Below are 16,932 nucleotides of genomic sequence, written 5' to 3'. Positions count from 1 at the left end.
AACCTGAGTAAAAGTTCAGCAATGTGATAAACCCACTTCTATATAGCCCGAGGGAGGAGACATCGTAGAGGGCTCCAGCAAATGCAAATTGTAACAGGGGACCTGTAAAGCGCCCATTTAATCCCATGAATGATAAGAATATGTTGCTGTGGCAGAAGACTGCTGACTGCCAACATGGGCAGTTGCTTGGAGGCACCCTTGAGGCTAGGGCCCCTTTAATTTGAAAGGATTGAAAGGCCCTGATGCCGTCCGTGGCCTGTGGTAAGGGAAATGTGTTTATTCGCTGTCCCGCTGATTCAAAGGAGAGAATCCATATCCTTGAGTCAAGCCTAACCTGGTAACACAACAGACATTGGCACCTACGTTCTGCAGATCGCGGGCTGAAAACACTGATCTCAGCTCACGTTCCACAGAACCCGCTGGCTGCCTCCCCCGTCTTGCAGTGCCATCTTCCCCACACCTGGGACCGCCGCCGCAGCTTCCCTAATTTTCACTTTGCCTACCGCCATGGAATTGGAAGGGGGACTCTGTATGGATTCCCACTTACCACAAGCATGGTGGCCATCTTAGCAAAGGTTTTTCATTCATTGAGCGGGATTCAATGAATGATAAACCTTTTGTTTTTTTAGCACCTCGGTTTACCACTTTGGTAACCTGGTGTGCTAATGGCGTTATGCACCCGTTCCACAGGCAACCTCTGGGGGGCAGGGGGTTATTAGCCCGGGGCCCCGTTTACCGCCCTCTCTTCGCTCAGCCACAGGGCCGTTACCCCCCCCCCTCTGGTGTTCTGTGTAACGGGTGCATAACTCCATAGTATTATTCTAAAAGTACGATCGGAGCCTTCCAGCCACGTTATTGGTTGACTATTAATGTCACACCACATTAAGTTTTCAAGAGTCTGCACAAAAAAAGGATAATGCCATTTGGATTGGGTCTGAGCGCAGGGCTCCTCGAATCACTGGTTTCACCTTGTGGCGCACTCCAAGAACTGGGTAATGAGCTTTGATACCTTTTGGAGCCATCCGGGGACTCCCTTGACACCTCGGCTGCAAGAGGGGACCTGGCAGCACAGATCTGGCCCACTGCCCTTCAGCGTACTGAACTACATCCTGAACCCCAAATAACGAGGTCTCCAGTTCATGGAGGACCCGAAAACCTAAGGAGACGCTGAGATTTCACTAGTTAGAGAAGGACTAGGGGAGCAAATATCCTACTGTTCAGCTGCCCCAGATCTGTGGTTCGAGTCTGGTACATCGCCAGATCCGTCCTCGGCCTCATGAAGAGGTGTCTATGGAATATTGGAAATTGGTATGAATCCGACTTGCAAGAGAGGTGAGGCCCATTCTGTGGCATCTGTCCTACTCAGTGGTGCATGTGAACTCAGACTGGTCGCAGTCTGCTATCGGGACTCCTGGGCCATGCCCACCTGAGCTCTTTTACTCTTCTGGGCCAATGTGCACGTTTGAGGACTCCCCAAGGTGTCCCTTGACTAGCAGCTGCCCGGTCCTCTGCCTGCAAGTTGTTCCCGCTTTCATCCCTCCATCCATTTTCTGTTCTGAATCTGGAGAAGGTTCCACTGGAAATACTTGCACAATAGAGAGGGAGACCTCCATTACCGTGAGAACGGATTGAGACGATCAATTTTGAAAAGTGCAAAATAATTACACAGGGATCAGGTACAGAGTTACAGCCTTTCAACCTTTTCATTTGAAATGGGCCCGAGCCTGGGGCGTGGGGGGCTGATGTGCAACTGATCAGCTGCCCCCCATATAGGCAGACTTGTGACACAGCACAATACCTCTTGAATTGAGGATATTAAATATTACAGGTCTGCCTTTGTTGGTGCCTTCAGACCTTCACCTCATTTCCCCCTTGGTTCCTTTTTACTCCGATTTTGTCTACATTAGCCCCTTGCTGACCAAGAGCGATTAATAACTTTTCAGTGGCTAATTTAGTGCGTCATCTCCTCATTGGCGGGCTGTCCCTGGATAATCTGCAACTATTAACCCCGCCGTCCTACATTCCTTTGTTTCCATTAGAATATCTCACTGTTTTTCGCAGCTGTGGGCAAGAGACCCCCCCCCCCCCAAAACAAGTTGAAATGGGTCGCCACAAGCCCTGGTGCATCTTGGCACAGCCCTGCTGAGAATGCTCGTTTAAGGGGGGGGGGGGACAGACCGAAGAAGATCAGGGGGAACCATACCCATAGATGAGCACTTGCCGCCAAGCCTCAATCCTTTCACTGAAAAACATCCACCGATTCGCATTAATTTAAACCGTTCTAATTTTTACTCTCCCTTCGTGTCCCCGCCTGTGTTCGCTTGTAAGCGCTTCATGAGCACGTCATTGGTAGGGTGGAGGCTTGAACACAACTGCCTTTTTTTAATGGAAACTGTTATGGGGCCTCATTACACGGTAGGTGGTAAGGGTTTACCGGTAAGGGCACCGGTACCGGTAAACCCTTACCGCCTTACTACGAGTTCCCTTTGCAGGACCCGACCTTAACGGCTGGTTTTACCATCCATTAAAGTAGGGTGCCGCAATTAGGGTGCCGCAATGGGACCTTGGTGCTATTTACGGTAAAAATGGGAATGGGGAAGTGCCTTGGTGAATGGGGAATTACCGCCCCTGCTCACCTTGGAGTAGGGAGGTAATTCCGCCATCCACCAAGGCGGACACGGTAAAATACCGGCAGCAACCATGGCGCTAATAGTGCCATGGTTACCGCCTACCGTGTAATGAGGCCCATGGTCTGTTAGATTAAAACTGAAAATAACAATAGTATGATCAGTTGTGCAAAGTATCATTTTTGGGGAAGACCTCTGCCTTACAGCTTTGGTGGCTGAGGGGGATATGTCACCGCCTGATTAACTGGAGGTAGCCCATACATTGGCCAAAGTGCCAAGTTTTGGACCCCCTAGACCCGTGTAATTTATTTTGATTTTCACTTCACAAACTGCATAGTGCATGTCAATCAGTAGGCCATTGTACAGCAATAATAAAGTAAAGTCCTATCTCCCTTTGTTGAAGATGGAAAATTGTATATTGTACTTCTGATCATGTTTTCATTATTATTTTGTTTTCATTGTAAGCTGCCATTGATCATTTTTTCCCCCAGGGAAAGCGGACAGCTTTGATAATAAAAGGGATATTCTGCCTGAATAGCTTAAGATAAAACTTCGTTGGGTCAAAGTTCTAAAACACTAGACGACCAAGCTGTTGGTGTCCCTTCTTTCCTTTCCTTTTGTTGTAAAATGTCTGGGCTAACCAAAGCAGCTGGCCTAGGCCCCTTATCACGTCAATGAATGAATGATGCATTGGTTCAGTGCTGACCTTGGATAATGGCAGCCGCTTCACAAGAGGGCTTTTTTGCCCTACCCAAATAGCACCTCCCTTTAATCAGTGCCTTATTTTGTATCTTTGTTTCATGTTGTACTCTGCCAATCACATACCACACACATTTCAATCATTTTGTATAGCTCTGCAAGTTCCAATAAATTACAGGGACTCTCCCCGACTCTCTACAGATGGATTTAAATGCCTCCCTAGAACATTGACTGACTCCACAGAAAAAAAAGGTTTTATACCTGAACACACTGTGCAATAGCACCTTGAAGCGCTTATTATGCGCAGAGTGGAATTACCATACTAAATTACCCCAGACTCCAAGAATATGGCAAAGTACTGCTTTGTCAGTTCAAAATCAAGTGGGGCAATCTGGTGAACCACGAGCAGTAGTCCACACACTCGCACATGATTTTTATTACACAAAGGCTTTATACCTAAAGATGCACCAGCTATGACGCCATCCTATGTGGCAAACTTAAAACCTATTGAAGGGAGGGGTTGGTTAAGGGAACATGTGTACTTATAGTATATGTAAGTGTTAATAACTTCATTGGCTGCCCCTTATCTAGTAGGCACGCCTTGAACTACCTCTAAATATGTTTAACACTGATTATAACAGAATACAGTAGCGGATTGGCTTATGCAACTTTGTATAGCAGGTTGCTACATGGACCCACGTGATTGGTTGGTATTCTCTCCCAACGCTGGACTTTTGGCTCATTAGCAGCACATAAATGAAACCCAGGTGCAGGATAGAACGTCCGACTACTACCCTCTTGCTCCAATTAGTCCATCAACACTCTCGGTCAGGTCCTTAGCCAAGGTTTCCACTTTGTGGTTAACCTTGCAGCCTGTTATTTGCTATGAGATCTTTGAGGGAGTGTAGGTACACCCTTATCTTCATCCTGAGCTTATTGAATGGCCCTTGTTTTCACCCTCTGAGTCACATGTGAAAAGACCACGAATGTGTCAATTTCAACCTATTTACGGCTATTTGTTTTAATTGTACTAGGTGCTATTCCTTCCCTCTGCCTTTAGATACCTGCTCACTCGAGCTTGCATATGCTTCTTGTATCTTTAACTGTCAAATACTTGGCCCTTGCAGATGTTTTCTTCTTTACTGAATCTAAGAATAATGTCTTACATACATGGCTTATCCTTTTGCCTCCCCTTTTGCCTTGCAATTATTCCTTGAAGTAGCATCCTTGATCCCAAGCCAAGAGGCTCCTCTCCATCCTTCACACAGAGCTGTTTTTCCAGCGTCTTCCGACTGTGCAGCCTTGGTCTGTTTCTGAGGTAGCTTGGTTAGATTCAATATGAGCCCAGCGTCCATCTTCCATCATGGCCGCTTTAGTCACATTATAGGTTATATCGCAGCAAGCTTCTATATGTTCTTCCACATATATATAAATTTGTATATATATACATTTACTTTGCCTCTTCTCGCTTTTTTCTTTGGTACTCATGTGTTGTTCAGACTTGATTACATATTTCCCGTGTTGCTTCAGATACATCTTTTATTCTTTTCGTTTCAGTGCGTTCTTCTGTGTCTGTACTTCAAAACGTCACTCTGCAGCCATTAGATTTTCTTTACAGTTCTTCAAACTTCATTGCGGTATGTCAACAATTAATACTATTAATGCCACTTTTCAGTTTTCCTTACACATGGTGGCAGAGCGTTCCAGACTCTTGCCCCCTGAACGTGGAAGGCCCGCCCAAGACCCCTGGCACGTTTAACCTGGTGCTGTTTCAGGAGAAAGCTCTCAGCAGATCTCAAGTTTCTTTGAGCATAATATGTACTTACTCGAGATTTCAGGTACGCTGGAGCGTTCCCAAAGATACATTTATGGCAAATCGTTGGCAGGTTAAATTGAACACGAGCTGCCACGGGTAGCCAATGTAGTCTTTTCCTATCTTCAGTGGTTGGTTCGGACCGTTTCATCTGAAAGATGATAGGTGTGGCAGAGTTCTGAATTTTTTGCAGCTCTTGGATATCTGTCCTGTTAGCACCTCCCAGTAATGCGTTACAATAGTCCACACAGGATCACAGCCCTCACCAGCTTGGTTCGATTTTCTATCGGAATCGGGGGTGCAACATGTCAAAGCACCTTGAGATAATAGTTTGTATTTTTTTGTGATGGCAGTTACCTGTGCATTACAATCTAGCCTTTCCTCCATGTAAGTGCCAAGAGTCTTGACTTTAGGCACAACCTTTATTTGACTGCCATCGATAACAATGTTGAGTACTTCTGACTAAGACCGATTCTAGAGAGTCTTGGGCCAAACAGCATAAGCTCTGTCTTGGCCGCGTTCAGACACAGCCAATTTGTTGACATACATCTTTTTATGAGCAGATAAGTTGTGTCCAACAACAACTGATCTTTTTCGTAGTCCCCGGTGACTTACAGAACCAGTTGGAAATCATCTACATAATTGCAGAAAAAGATATCCATAGATTCCAGGTCATTACACAATGGTAAGATGTAAATGTTAAATAACAGAGGGTAGAGGCAGGCCCCCTGTGGTACTCCAGGTTTGATGGTTTCAACCTCGGAGGCACTGTCTGCCCAGTAAACTCGCGAGAGGCAGCCCTCCAAAAAGGATTTAAGCCATGTAATTGCCTCTATAGAGAGTCCTCTGACCGTAGCCATACGTTTGAGTAGAATTTTATGGTCTAGCAAGTCAAAGGCTGCTGATGGATATAATAACATCTGCAGCACTGACTTTCTATGTTCCAGTTTTGAGAGCATGCGTGTCTGGAGATCAAGGAGGGCACTCTCCGTGCCATTGAAGCTCCTGAACCCGGAATGTTTTTCATGTAGAATGCCTGCAGTATAAACATAGGATTGGAGCTGCACCGTGGCCACCTTATCGGTGAGTTTAAGAAAAAATAAGGTGTTAGTAATGGGTCTGAGATTGCCGGCATCTGACGGGTCCAATCCTGCTTTTATTTTACTAGTGGTGTCAATGCTACACTCTTAATAGATTGAGGGATAAGACCTGTTTGGAAGGAGGAGTTCACATACCTACACAGGAAAGGAACAAATAGTTCTTTATGTTCCAGTATGATTTTGGATGGGAGCAATTCTCCAGGACAGTAGGATGCATGGTATATCCTGCATCTCTGCCATATTCAGTTCTTTAAACCTAAAACCAATACCTTGATCTTGCTGGGGGTGGATTTCAGATACTGAAGTAGGCAAACTTGAGCAAGAATTTGTACTAGTTTCCCTGAAGGTGCTCTGATTATAAAGGGAAGTAATCTTAGGAGGGGAAGTTAGAAGTTCCTCAGTTATTTTATGGTGTGCTTTCCGCAGTTTATCCGCAAAGGCTTTCTGTACTTTGTTGCAGTCATCACTGGTGGGTTTAATGAGTGGAATGGAAACTACAGGTTTTTCCCAAATTCTAAAAAGGCGAAAGAGTTCTTTCGTCTGGTCCCCGGCTGAGTTAATCTGGTCATTGTAGAAAGTCTTTTTAGCTTCCGTAACCTTGTTTTTATACATCCTCTTTAACAGTTTCCAAGACTGAAAGTTCTCTTCGGAGTGATCTTTACGCCATTTACGTTCCGCCTGCCTTTTATTTGTTTGAAGTTCTGCTACGGCTATAGAGAACCATTTGTGCCGATTAGGTAAATCTCTAACTGATTTAGCCTTAAGTGGGGCATTTTGATTAAGCATATATGTGATTTCTTGGTTATAACTGTTAATGAGCGTCTCTGGCTCATCCGAGTCATCCGTTATCGTCATTCATTTCTGTATGCAAGTGGTCAAAACAGGGGCAGTTATATCCTTATAATTTCGGATGTTGACTAAGCGCACAGGTTCATGCACCCTCCTTACTTTACCTGGGAGCTTTAATTAGCAGGAGACAAACGAGTGATCAGACCAGATACATGAAGTGGTGATAATATTCTCAACTAAGAGATTCCCACTCCCAATCCAATCAAGAATATGACCTTTATTGTGTGTAAATTCAGTATTATATATCACAATATGATGGGTCTTCAACTTTGTTTCTAGGTCAAGTGCTTTTTTATCATGTTTATCGTTTTTCCAACAATTGAAGTCTCCCAGGATAACCAATGCTGAGTTAAGCATCAACAGGGGAGCAATAATGTTAGTTATATAGTCATTGAAACTATCTAATTCACCAGGCGGCCGATATAACAGTACCAAATTGGTGCAATGGTTAAAATTAGAGATGAGTTTGACATGCATGATGTCACTACCCACACATTCAATTTTGACTTCATAAAAACCAAGATGTTTTTTGCATATATTAGCAACCCCACCACCCATAGTTCCCTCACAATGTTTACCAAAGAAAACATAGCCTCGTGGTGTCACCTGTTCTATGGTGGGGCCATGGGCCTCTGTGAACCAGGTCTCAGTAAGACACATAATGTCCACATTCTGTTCCATGATGTAATCATGGACATCAAGCATGTGTTTAACTAATGAACGCGTGTTCAATAGTGCTAGTGATAAGTCTGTCGGCAGGGTCTCTTTCCCCCCGTGATTTCCATTTCCCCACTACTATGGTGTGTGGTGGGCCTAATATGCTAATTACTTGTCTTTACGCTAACCTCCTTACATATGTTGGGGCTTGTATGAGGGGCTCCTTGAAGAGTGTTGACCTTAAAAGGTTTACCAATTGCAGAACTGTGTCTAAAGTGTCCAAAGGCCTGTTTACCTTACCCATGTCTTGGAGAGGGCTACCAGAGATCATGTCTGGACAGGATATGGGAGCACGTCTACTCGTCTGTGCACGGACCCGCACGGACCCACTTGTTCCGCTCACACTGGCGCATTCGCACCTGCGGGCGGAATAAATAAGCGTGAGAACTACAATCCTGCTGGGAAATGTAGTATTTTCTCGCTTACGCGTGTGTGCCGAGGAAAGACTCGCTTTTTAATCACACGGTCGGTCTGAGCACAATTCAAATCAACGCGGCTTCAGTTTTAAAATGGTTTCAATTCTAAAAAATGTTTTAAGTAGTTCTTAGTATTACACTGCAGTAGAAATTCCTATCTGTGCACAATAAAACACAACAGCTAAAATCCGTAATTAAAATATTGAATAGCAGAAGCACACCTACAGACTATCTCTGGTGTCTTCAGACTATCCATACCCCACAATGTGGATTGTTTAATATCTTTAAGCGTTTGTCAGTAATATTGTTCCTCATGACCAAGTTTCTAATGTTCTGACTTCTCTTAAAAGCTACCAATGGCATGGTTTCCCTCTTTGCCAAGATCTTTTTCCAATTTTTCATAATCACGGATTTGATACTGTACGAAAGGTCTGAAAAAGTATTAACAAAGGCCAGTCCTGTTCCCTTATTCTCTTTCCGGGACCTATCTTCCAAAAAGGCATCTCGGTTGTTATTATAGGCCCACTTCACACCTGTTGGACTTAACTTATAGTTCTATGCCCAGTGGTGTCTACAGGCTCATGTCAACCGCATTAGTTCAGGGATACATTTGATACGGTTGTCTAAGTGCATAACGTCTCTCATACCTTCGATGTGGTTTTGGGATGATACCAGGTGCCATGCACAGTGTTCTCTTGCTGCTCTTCCAATATGACGGAGGTGAGGGGGTGGGCTCTATAAAGGACGTGCACATATGCCTCTCTACAAAGCAGATGCATATACGGTTGGGGAGAAATTACCATTAAGAGGACGGGTGGGAGGACGCTGGGACGCTGGGTCAATGACAAGTCTATTCACAGAATTCATGTGGTGGGGTGGTTATCAATAATACAACTGAGTTCATATCCACAGCTCTCCCTCATCCAGCACTCCATACCCACGTCAATGCTAGGGCCCAAGGCAACTTTAGAGCATGTTACATTTAATGATGTAAGGTGCATATGGTAATAAGGGCCAAATGTCCTGTGGCACAATGTTTTGTACCATGCCATCTTCTCTTTTCACAGTTCTTCAGACATTGTACCAGTTGGAGATGGCGTACCCACCCTGAAAATGCTTCAGGCGTACACTTCAAATATATTCCAAAAGTCCTGTCCACCCTTAAAATTATAGATCACCTTGTACTGGAGACAGATTAAAGTTTTCAGTTTCTTGATATCCATTGCCGTCCTGCCTATGCTTGGGGGTTATTCTGCCTGCCTATGGTGTTTGTCACTCAACGTTACCTGTGCAGCTGCCAATGAGTGACACATCCAATGAGTGACACTTAAGTTCTTCTGATTTTGGAAAGTGATGGCCATATTCTGTCAGTGTGGCTAGACGGAGCAAATTATGAGCGGTGCATAAGCTTTTCATTTATAGTGACATTTAAGTGGGAGCATGATACGTAAGGCAGAGCTCTGGCTGCAATGCACTCAACTCAACTTATTCCTCACCAGTGACAATGGTGGCTGTGGCTGATGGCAAGTGTCATTTGAGCCTTTGTGCAACCTATCCCTGCAGTAAGCGTTGCTAGATTAGTCTGTTTCTTATAGTCTAAAGTTGGTGAATGGGCCACTCGTTTTACGTGTATTCCCCCCCAGACCCCTTGCATTGTGCTTCCATGGTATGGGTGGGCTTTTTATTTGTGTATTATATAGAGCAATCCTGGCTAGGAAGCAACCGAGCACTACACGTGTTGCAGAGAGTAACATATGATGTAAGGAGGGGGGTAGTATGTGATGTGGAAATGCAGGGAACCCTTGGTATTGACTGAAGAGTAAGGTCTCAAATTCCTTCCTGAAATACTAGAGCATTGGTGTGGTCCAGATTGCCACTGGGATGGTGTTACAGTACGCAGGGGCATAGCATGCGATGCTGGTTTCCTGTTTTATTTTTTTATCTCGAGCCTAGTGGTGTTCTGGCTCCTGGAGGAGCATGACTCACCTACCTGAGCTACACAGTTTTGCAGCTAATAGGCAGGTGTAAAGTGGTGGCTGCCGTATAGATGATACAGGTATGGGAAGCCAGTGCAGCTCCTTTAGGGTGGAACAAATGTGGTAAATGTCTTGTGTCTCATTAAGACTCAAGCTAGTGCATGTTGAGTGGCCCTAAATTGGGCGAGGTGTCTCACCAGAATGCTGTTAAGGAGGGCGTCTGCCCACCCTACACACCCATCAATGTGGGCAACGACCCGAGCCTGGACTGTGGCCCTGAAGCCCTCTGGTGGAAGGACGTTTTCTTTCCGCCAGAGGAAGGTTGGCTGATGCTAGGCATTTTGGGCCCATTTATTGATTTGTTGGCAGAAGAAGAGATCGCTGCCTATGTTGAAGCAGTGTGATTTGGTGGTCTTGGCCAGGTGAGGTGTGAAGCCGTCAAGGTGCATGTCATTTTAGCCACCCTTGAATGGTATCCTGCTTAGCTGTGTGACTGAGTAGAACACATTCCACCTGGATCGAGCTTCAGCTATGTGCTTGTAATCTCGGCCTGAATGGAGGCAAAACAATTCCTTAGGTGTGAGATTTCCTGGGTACAACTGTCCTTTAGGTAATATTGAATATCCTCCACCTATTGGTGGAGTAAGATGGCAGGGTCATTGAGTAATCCCAATTACTCCATGTGTAGATTAAAGATCACTGGGGAGAGTATGGAGTGCTGTGGGACACTGCAGATGACCACTGACTGGTTAGATCTGTAGTTGCACATCTGGACAGCTTTGTGCCTGTCCATAAGGTAAGGTGTGCAGACCAGTTGAGGGCTGTGCCCGAGCAGCCCATTCTGTTTGCGAGCAGGCTGGTCAGTGTGAGCTGGGCAATCATCTGGGAGAGCCAGGAGGCTGGAGTCTAACCATGATTTGAAGAGCCTCATCTATGGCCTGGTGTCAGCGCTGCATTTTGGTTTGGACCCAGATCGATCATTACAAACTATCAAGAAGGCAGTTTCCAAACAAATCCATGATCGGATTAACCAATGTGAACCCTAAATGTACCCTTTTAAAATGTGGTTATATAAGAGGCAAGCACGTGATGAGGAGGAACACGTTCTGCTGTTTTTATATAAAATCTTAATATTGCTGGAATTACATGTTATAGTTACTGTTGGTTTCGTATTTAAAATTGTTGCCTTTCGTTTTACTACAATTAAACTATGCAAAGGCGTTTTTTTAAATCTTGTTTGCCAAACTGACAAATTCCTAATTTCCTATTAAAGAATTGCAGTACCTTTTTGGTTCACCAGTCCTACAAAGCATAATTCTGATGCATAGAAATAAGTCAAAAGAAAGAGATAAGCCTCACCACTTTTGACCCACTTTCCAAGCAAGCTACGTCCGCACACATGTAAACAAACTATCCCAGCAGCTGACGGGGGCCATTTTGAGATTATGTATTTCGGCTGACAGGCTGTTAATGGGTAACATGCGAATTCTATAGCGGGGAGGTTCCCGTTTGACGTTCGCGGGCCCCTCGCGCGCTGATTTATGTCAAAGGGAAGATTTTTGTGTGTGGTTTCTTTGGGAAAGGCTGGTGAATTAGTCCATTGTGTCTTTTTTTTTCTTCTTTTCAGATTAGATCAGCAAATTGTAAAGAATGGGAGGGATGTGAAGGAGGCCATCATCCAGAATAATTATTTTCTTTCATGGGTTGGAGCCAGGGCACTGAAGGGAAACGCTTTCGTGAAAGTTGACTGCCTTTAAAAAATAAAAAAAAAAGTGTCCAGTCCCTGAATGCATTGAGGGTGTGTATCTTGGTGCATGCAACGTGCATAGTGTCTGCCCTGTATTTAAAACTGTGTGACCGACCTCGCCCAGGGACGGAATTAATGTATACACACCCACTCTAAAATGTCAATAACCCGAAACCCCCATTCACCAAAGTCCTAGGCATTAAAACCGTGAGAAATGAGGGGCAGCGTGTGCTCTCATTCGTGGACGGACAGGGAAGCCTTCTAGTAAATGTATGCATGTAAACAAGAAATTAGGACAACTTTTTAACCAATTAAGGGGAGAGTGGGGAGACTGCTAGCCCGAAGTGAACCCTGGATTAATAAACATTAATTTCTCTACTGTGCTTTTGTAAAAAGATGGGTTTCAAAAAAAGTATTCACATGTTTTGTTTACTATTTTTCTTCTTTAACTCCATCTGGGGAGAGCATGTCATTCCAACACATGCTATATTGATCGATCCAGTCCCACTGTCTTAGCAGGGTGGTGATCGGCAAGAGTAAAAGGTGCATACTTTAATGATCCATACAGTGCCACTGTTAGTATGGTGGCGATCGGCAAGAGTGAAAGGTGCATACTATAATGATCCATACAGTGCCACCGTTAGTATGGTGGCGATCGGCAAGAGTGAAAGGTGCATGCTATAATGATCCATACAGTCCCACTGTTAGTATGGTGGTGATCGGCAAGAGTGAAAAGTGCATGCTATGATGAGTGAAAAGTGCGTGCTATGACGATTCATACAGTCCCACTGTTAGTATGGTGGCGATCGGCATGAGTGAAAGGTGCGTGCTATAATGATCCATGCAGTCCCACCGTTAGTATGGTGGCGATCGGCAAGAGTGAAAGGTGCATACTATAATAATTCATACAGTCCCACTGTTAGTATGGTGGCGATCGGCAAGAGTGAAAGGTGCATACCATAATGATCCATACAGTCCCACTGTTAGTATGGTGGCGATCGGCAAGAGTGAAAGGTGCATACCATAATGATCCATACAGTCCCACTGTTAGTATGGTGGCGATCGGCAAGAGTAAAAGGTGCATGCTATAATGATCCATGCAGTCCCACCGTTAGTATGGTGGCGATCGGCAAGAGTGAAAGGTGCGTGCTATAATGATCCATCCAGTCCCACTGTTAGTATGGTGGCGATTGGCAAGAGTGAAAGGTGCATGCTATAATGATCCATACAGTCCCACTGTTAGTATGGTGGTGATCGGCAAGAGTGAAAAGTGCATGCTATGATGAGTGAAAAGTGCGTGCTATGATGATTCATACAGTCCCACTGTTAGTATGGTGGCGATCGGCATGAGTGAAAGGTGCGTGCTATAATGATCCATGCAGTCCCACCGTTAGTATGGTGGCGATCGGCAAGAGTGAAAGGTGCATACTATAATAATTCATACAGTCCCACTGTTAGTATGGTGGCGATCGGCAAGAGTGAAAGGTGCATACCATAATGATCCATACAGTCCCACTGTTAGTATGGTGGCGATCGGCAAGAGTGAAAGGTGCATACCATAATGATCCATACAGTCCCACTGTTAGTATGGTGGTGATAGGCAAGAGTAAAGGCTGAATGTTCCATTGATCCATCCAGGCCCACTGTTAGTATGGCGCCCATCAGCAAGAGTGAAAGGTGCATGGGTTATTGATCCATCCAGTTTCACTGTTATGGTGGCATTCGGCAAAAGTGAGAGGTGCATGTTGCATTGATCCATCTGGTGCCACTGTTAGTATGGCAGCAATTGGTAAGAATGAAAGGTGCATGTTGCATTGATCCAACCAGTGCCACTGGTATAGTGGTAATCGGCAAGAGTGAGGACAGGTGTGTGAAGCGATCATTGAGGCTTTCAATGCTTCATTGTAACACTTCTCTGCTTTAAACATCTTGCTCGTCTCCCTGTGTTGGGGCAAGATGGCTACATTTAAGATTAACCTTCCCTATTAGAATCCTCCAGAATCCTTGACTTATGCTTTCTTTGGCTGGCAACGCCTTTTACATGGCAATCCATGCCCAGGGCCAGTTTCAGAGGTTTGCGGAGCGGGCTCACCTCCCTAGCCTCACAGGGAGGGTGTAGGGGGGCGAGGGGTCCCCCTTTGAGAGAAGGGATGAATCGCTGCAAATTGTCAGAGCATACAGAAACCATTAGCATGTACCGCGTTCCATAATACATATTAGTAACTCCAACTGGAGAGTTACACACTACTTTATAAAAGCAAAGGCATGCATCGTTATGAACGAATTGCAGTTTCTTCAGACTAGACAGTTCTGTAAGCATTTATGCTCCGGACAACCGGAGTATGAATTTTAGTCATGAACTCCCCAGTGCTTGAATCAGAAAGTCCTTTCCGACTAGCTTGTATTGCCAAGTGAGTATGCCGTGAGTGACGGTTCCTTTGTCCAATATTGAGTGTTATGTCCAACACAGCTAGAGGGTTGAATGCACCCCTCCCCCCTCCCTAAAAAGGGAAGACTTTAAAGGATCTCAGTATAGAAACTGGAAAAATAAATAGAATTTAAGAGTAAGAAAGAAGTAACTTATTAGCACAACCATTAACTAGTTAGGATGGCTACCCTGGGAACGCCTACTGACTAGCCACAATTAATTGCAAGAAACACCTCAAATGCAACTTAAATGTGGATACAAAACCCATTCTATCCCACAATCCATAAGCAAGGCAATATCCTATCAACATAAATGATGATCATTGCAACAACGCGGGGGTCAGCCCACAATCGGCAGAACAAATACAGACTCAAGGAACCAGTCACATCCTCAAATAACCGACTTGCCACAGGGTAGCCAAACCATCATCCTCATCATCCATCTCTTCCACTTTACACTACATGCATCAACTAGCAAACGCACATCCAGCAGCGGCCCAACCACACTCTGACCATGCTTTATCTTAATTATCACCCTAACACGTTACATTTGTAGACCTACCCATGCTTGCAGGCCGAATCTTGTTAGCATGCAATAGAGCCTAATAATACCTAGGGTTCCCTATGGGAACTGTGGCAAGTCAGAAGAAGGACACGGGCTCTTAGCGGGCATGATGTATTTTTATTGATCCAAATGAAGATAGAAGAGCTGACTTTCCCTAGGACTATGGCGAGGCCCCTGCCTACTTTACTAAATAATGTGCTGGTCAGCCTGTCCTGAAAGTCCATAACCACCCCTACAACTATACAAACTAACTTACAAGTGGAGAATGACTCCCTTCTCCTTGGGGTACTGCTAGTACCAGTCTATAGAGATCTTTCAGTAGTAAGAATTTCTCACGTCGTCTCTTTCGATATCTTGCATCACTCTCTGTTACTCTTCAAGGGAGACTTTTAGTTTTCCCTTATACTCAAGAGTTTCCCTTTTTGATTCTTATGGCAGAATAACAGTTTTCTCCTGGCCAGTTAGGATTTGTATTACTTTGGTGTGTTAATCTCTTCTTTAACTTCACTTGTCTTATTTCTCTAAATTCAGGTCAACTGTAATTATTCCTATTTATTTTCTTTTCTTCTATATCTTGGTTTAGCAGTCTCCCTGTTTCCCAGGGTATGGTCATTCTCAGTTGGCTTCTCTGGGTGTTATTCTTTTCTTATATTATTTCCTCTTGTCTCCTCGTAGCTTAAAGTAATTTCCTTTAAAGAGGACTTTTATGCCATGATTTCTACTGAGGCTAGTATTTTATAACCTATGGCTTATTTCTTGGCAACCAGTTACATTCGTTACCCCGGTTACCTTCTGTACTGTGGGGGAACGTTTCCGGCCCCCTTGCTGCGTTGGGACTGCTTCTGTTATAGCCTGTACTTCACCGTTCTGCTTCTCCTTCGGTTTTCTCTCCGCTTGGTGATTTCCTTGTCCATTGACAAGGTGTTGGACACCTCGTGTCCGATGCTGCTCAGCAGTTTTGGAGACATTGCATGGACCGACTGTCCACCACAGGATACCTGTGGTCTTGCCACCACCTAACGTTGGGCTGTTTTCTCTTGCTTGGTTGGTGCCCTAACTTTGGTGCCCGAGCGTGTCTCTCTCTCCCTGCTTCCTGTCTCAGGATTTCTCATGCTCGGCTGGTGCCTAGAGTATGGTGTTTCAGCGTTTCCCTCCCAGTTTCTCCCATCTGGGTTTCTCGAGCTCAGCTGGCGCCCTGTCTGGCATTCCAGCCTCTCTTTCTCTCAGTCTGTCGTGTTCCTGTTTCAATTGAGATTCAAATGTACAGGCTTGTCTACTTGTGGTTGACTGTACCTTTTTCTCTCTATACGCCGGACATCCATTATTTAATCTAACCGTCCCAGTGTGTATGGGACCTTAAGTTCTAAATGGACATGCTTTTTGTCTGTAAGATTCTAGCATCTATTCAGTGTTGCTTCGTCCCAGTTGTTAAGTCTTTGTGGTGGTGGAACACCTCATGTAGACGATAAGGCAGTTCTCTCTCAGGAGTTCCTCACAGGAACAGAAGTCCTTGTCCCCAAAGGGGTATTCTTTCCCTGTGAGGTCCCGCTTGCCTCTTCCACGAGGGAGGGTATTGCAGAGTGGACTCCCCTCCATAGCCTCAAAAGGGGCGGCCCCTTGGGGAGTAGGGACGATTTCCCTTGATTTGTCACAGAACACAAACCGCACCGGTCAGAAACCAACACACTCAGTCTGACTGGCACAAACAGTGGGTACTTGCCATGTGCATGCAACCTATTGGGTTTAGTTTTTGCATCTTGCCCTTCCCTCGTCTCCCATGAACCTTTGCGCTCTCTCTCTTGCATGACATTACATTGTTCATTGATGCTTTGACTTTGCAGCAATGAAGAATGCAGTTGACCGGCCTATGAGCAAAGAGGGCTTTGTACTGGAGAAATAATTCATTTTTCAGAGCGAGAGTTTGTTTTTAAACTAAACCCGGCTTTCTGTCTTTGCATTTAGCTGAAGCTTGAACAGGTTGGTGGAGGCAGCAAAG

General features: G+C 44.9%; 1 protein-coding gene across 2 annotated transcripts in view; it reads left to right on the top strand.

The window, feature by feature from the left end:
- Positions 1-16,932, top strand: part of CCDC85C (coiled-coil domain containing 85C) — a 472,165-nt gene that overhangs the window by 392,602 nt on the left and 62,631 nt on the right. The gene's annotated exons all lie outside the window — the stretch shown is intronic.

Source organism: Ambystoma mexicanum, chromosome 14, assembly GCF_040938575.1.
Source record: "Ambystoma mexicanum isolate Mex_15411 chromosome 14, UKY_AmexF1_1, whole genome shotgun sequence".
In the NCBI taxonomy this organism is placed as follows: domain Eukaryota; kingdom Metazoa; phylum Chordata; class Amphibia; order Caudata; family Ambystomatidae; genus Ambystoma; species Ambystoma mexicanum.
Note: the sequence above shows the minus strand (reverse complement) of the source record. Positions and strands in the feature narration are given on the sequence as shown.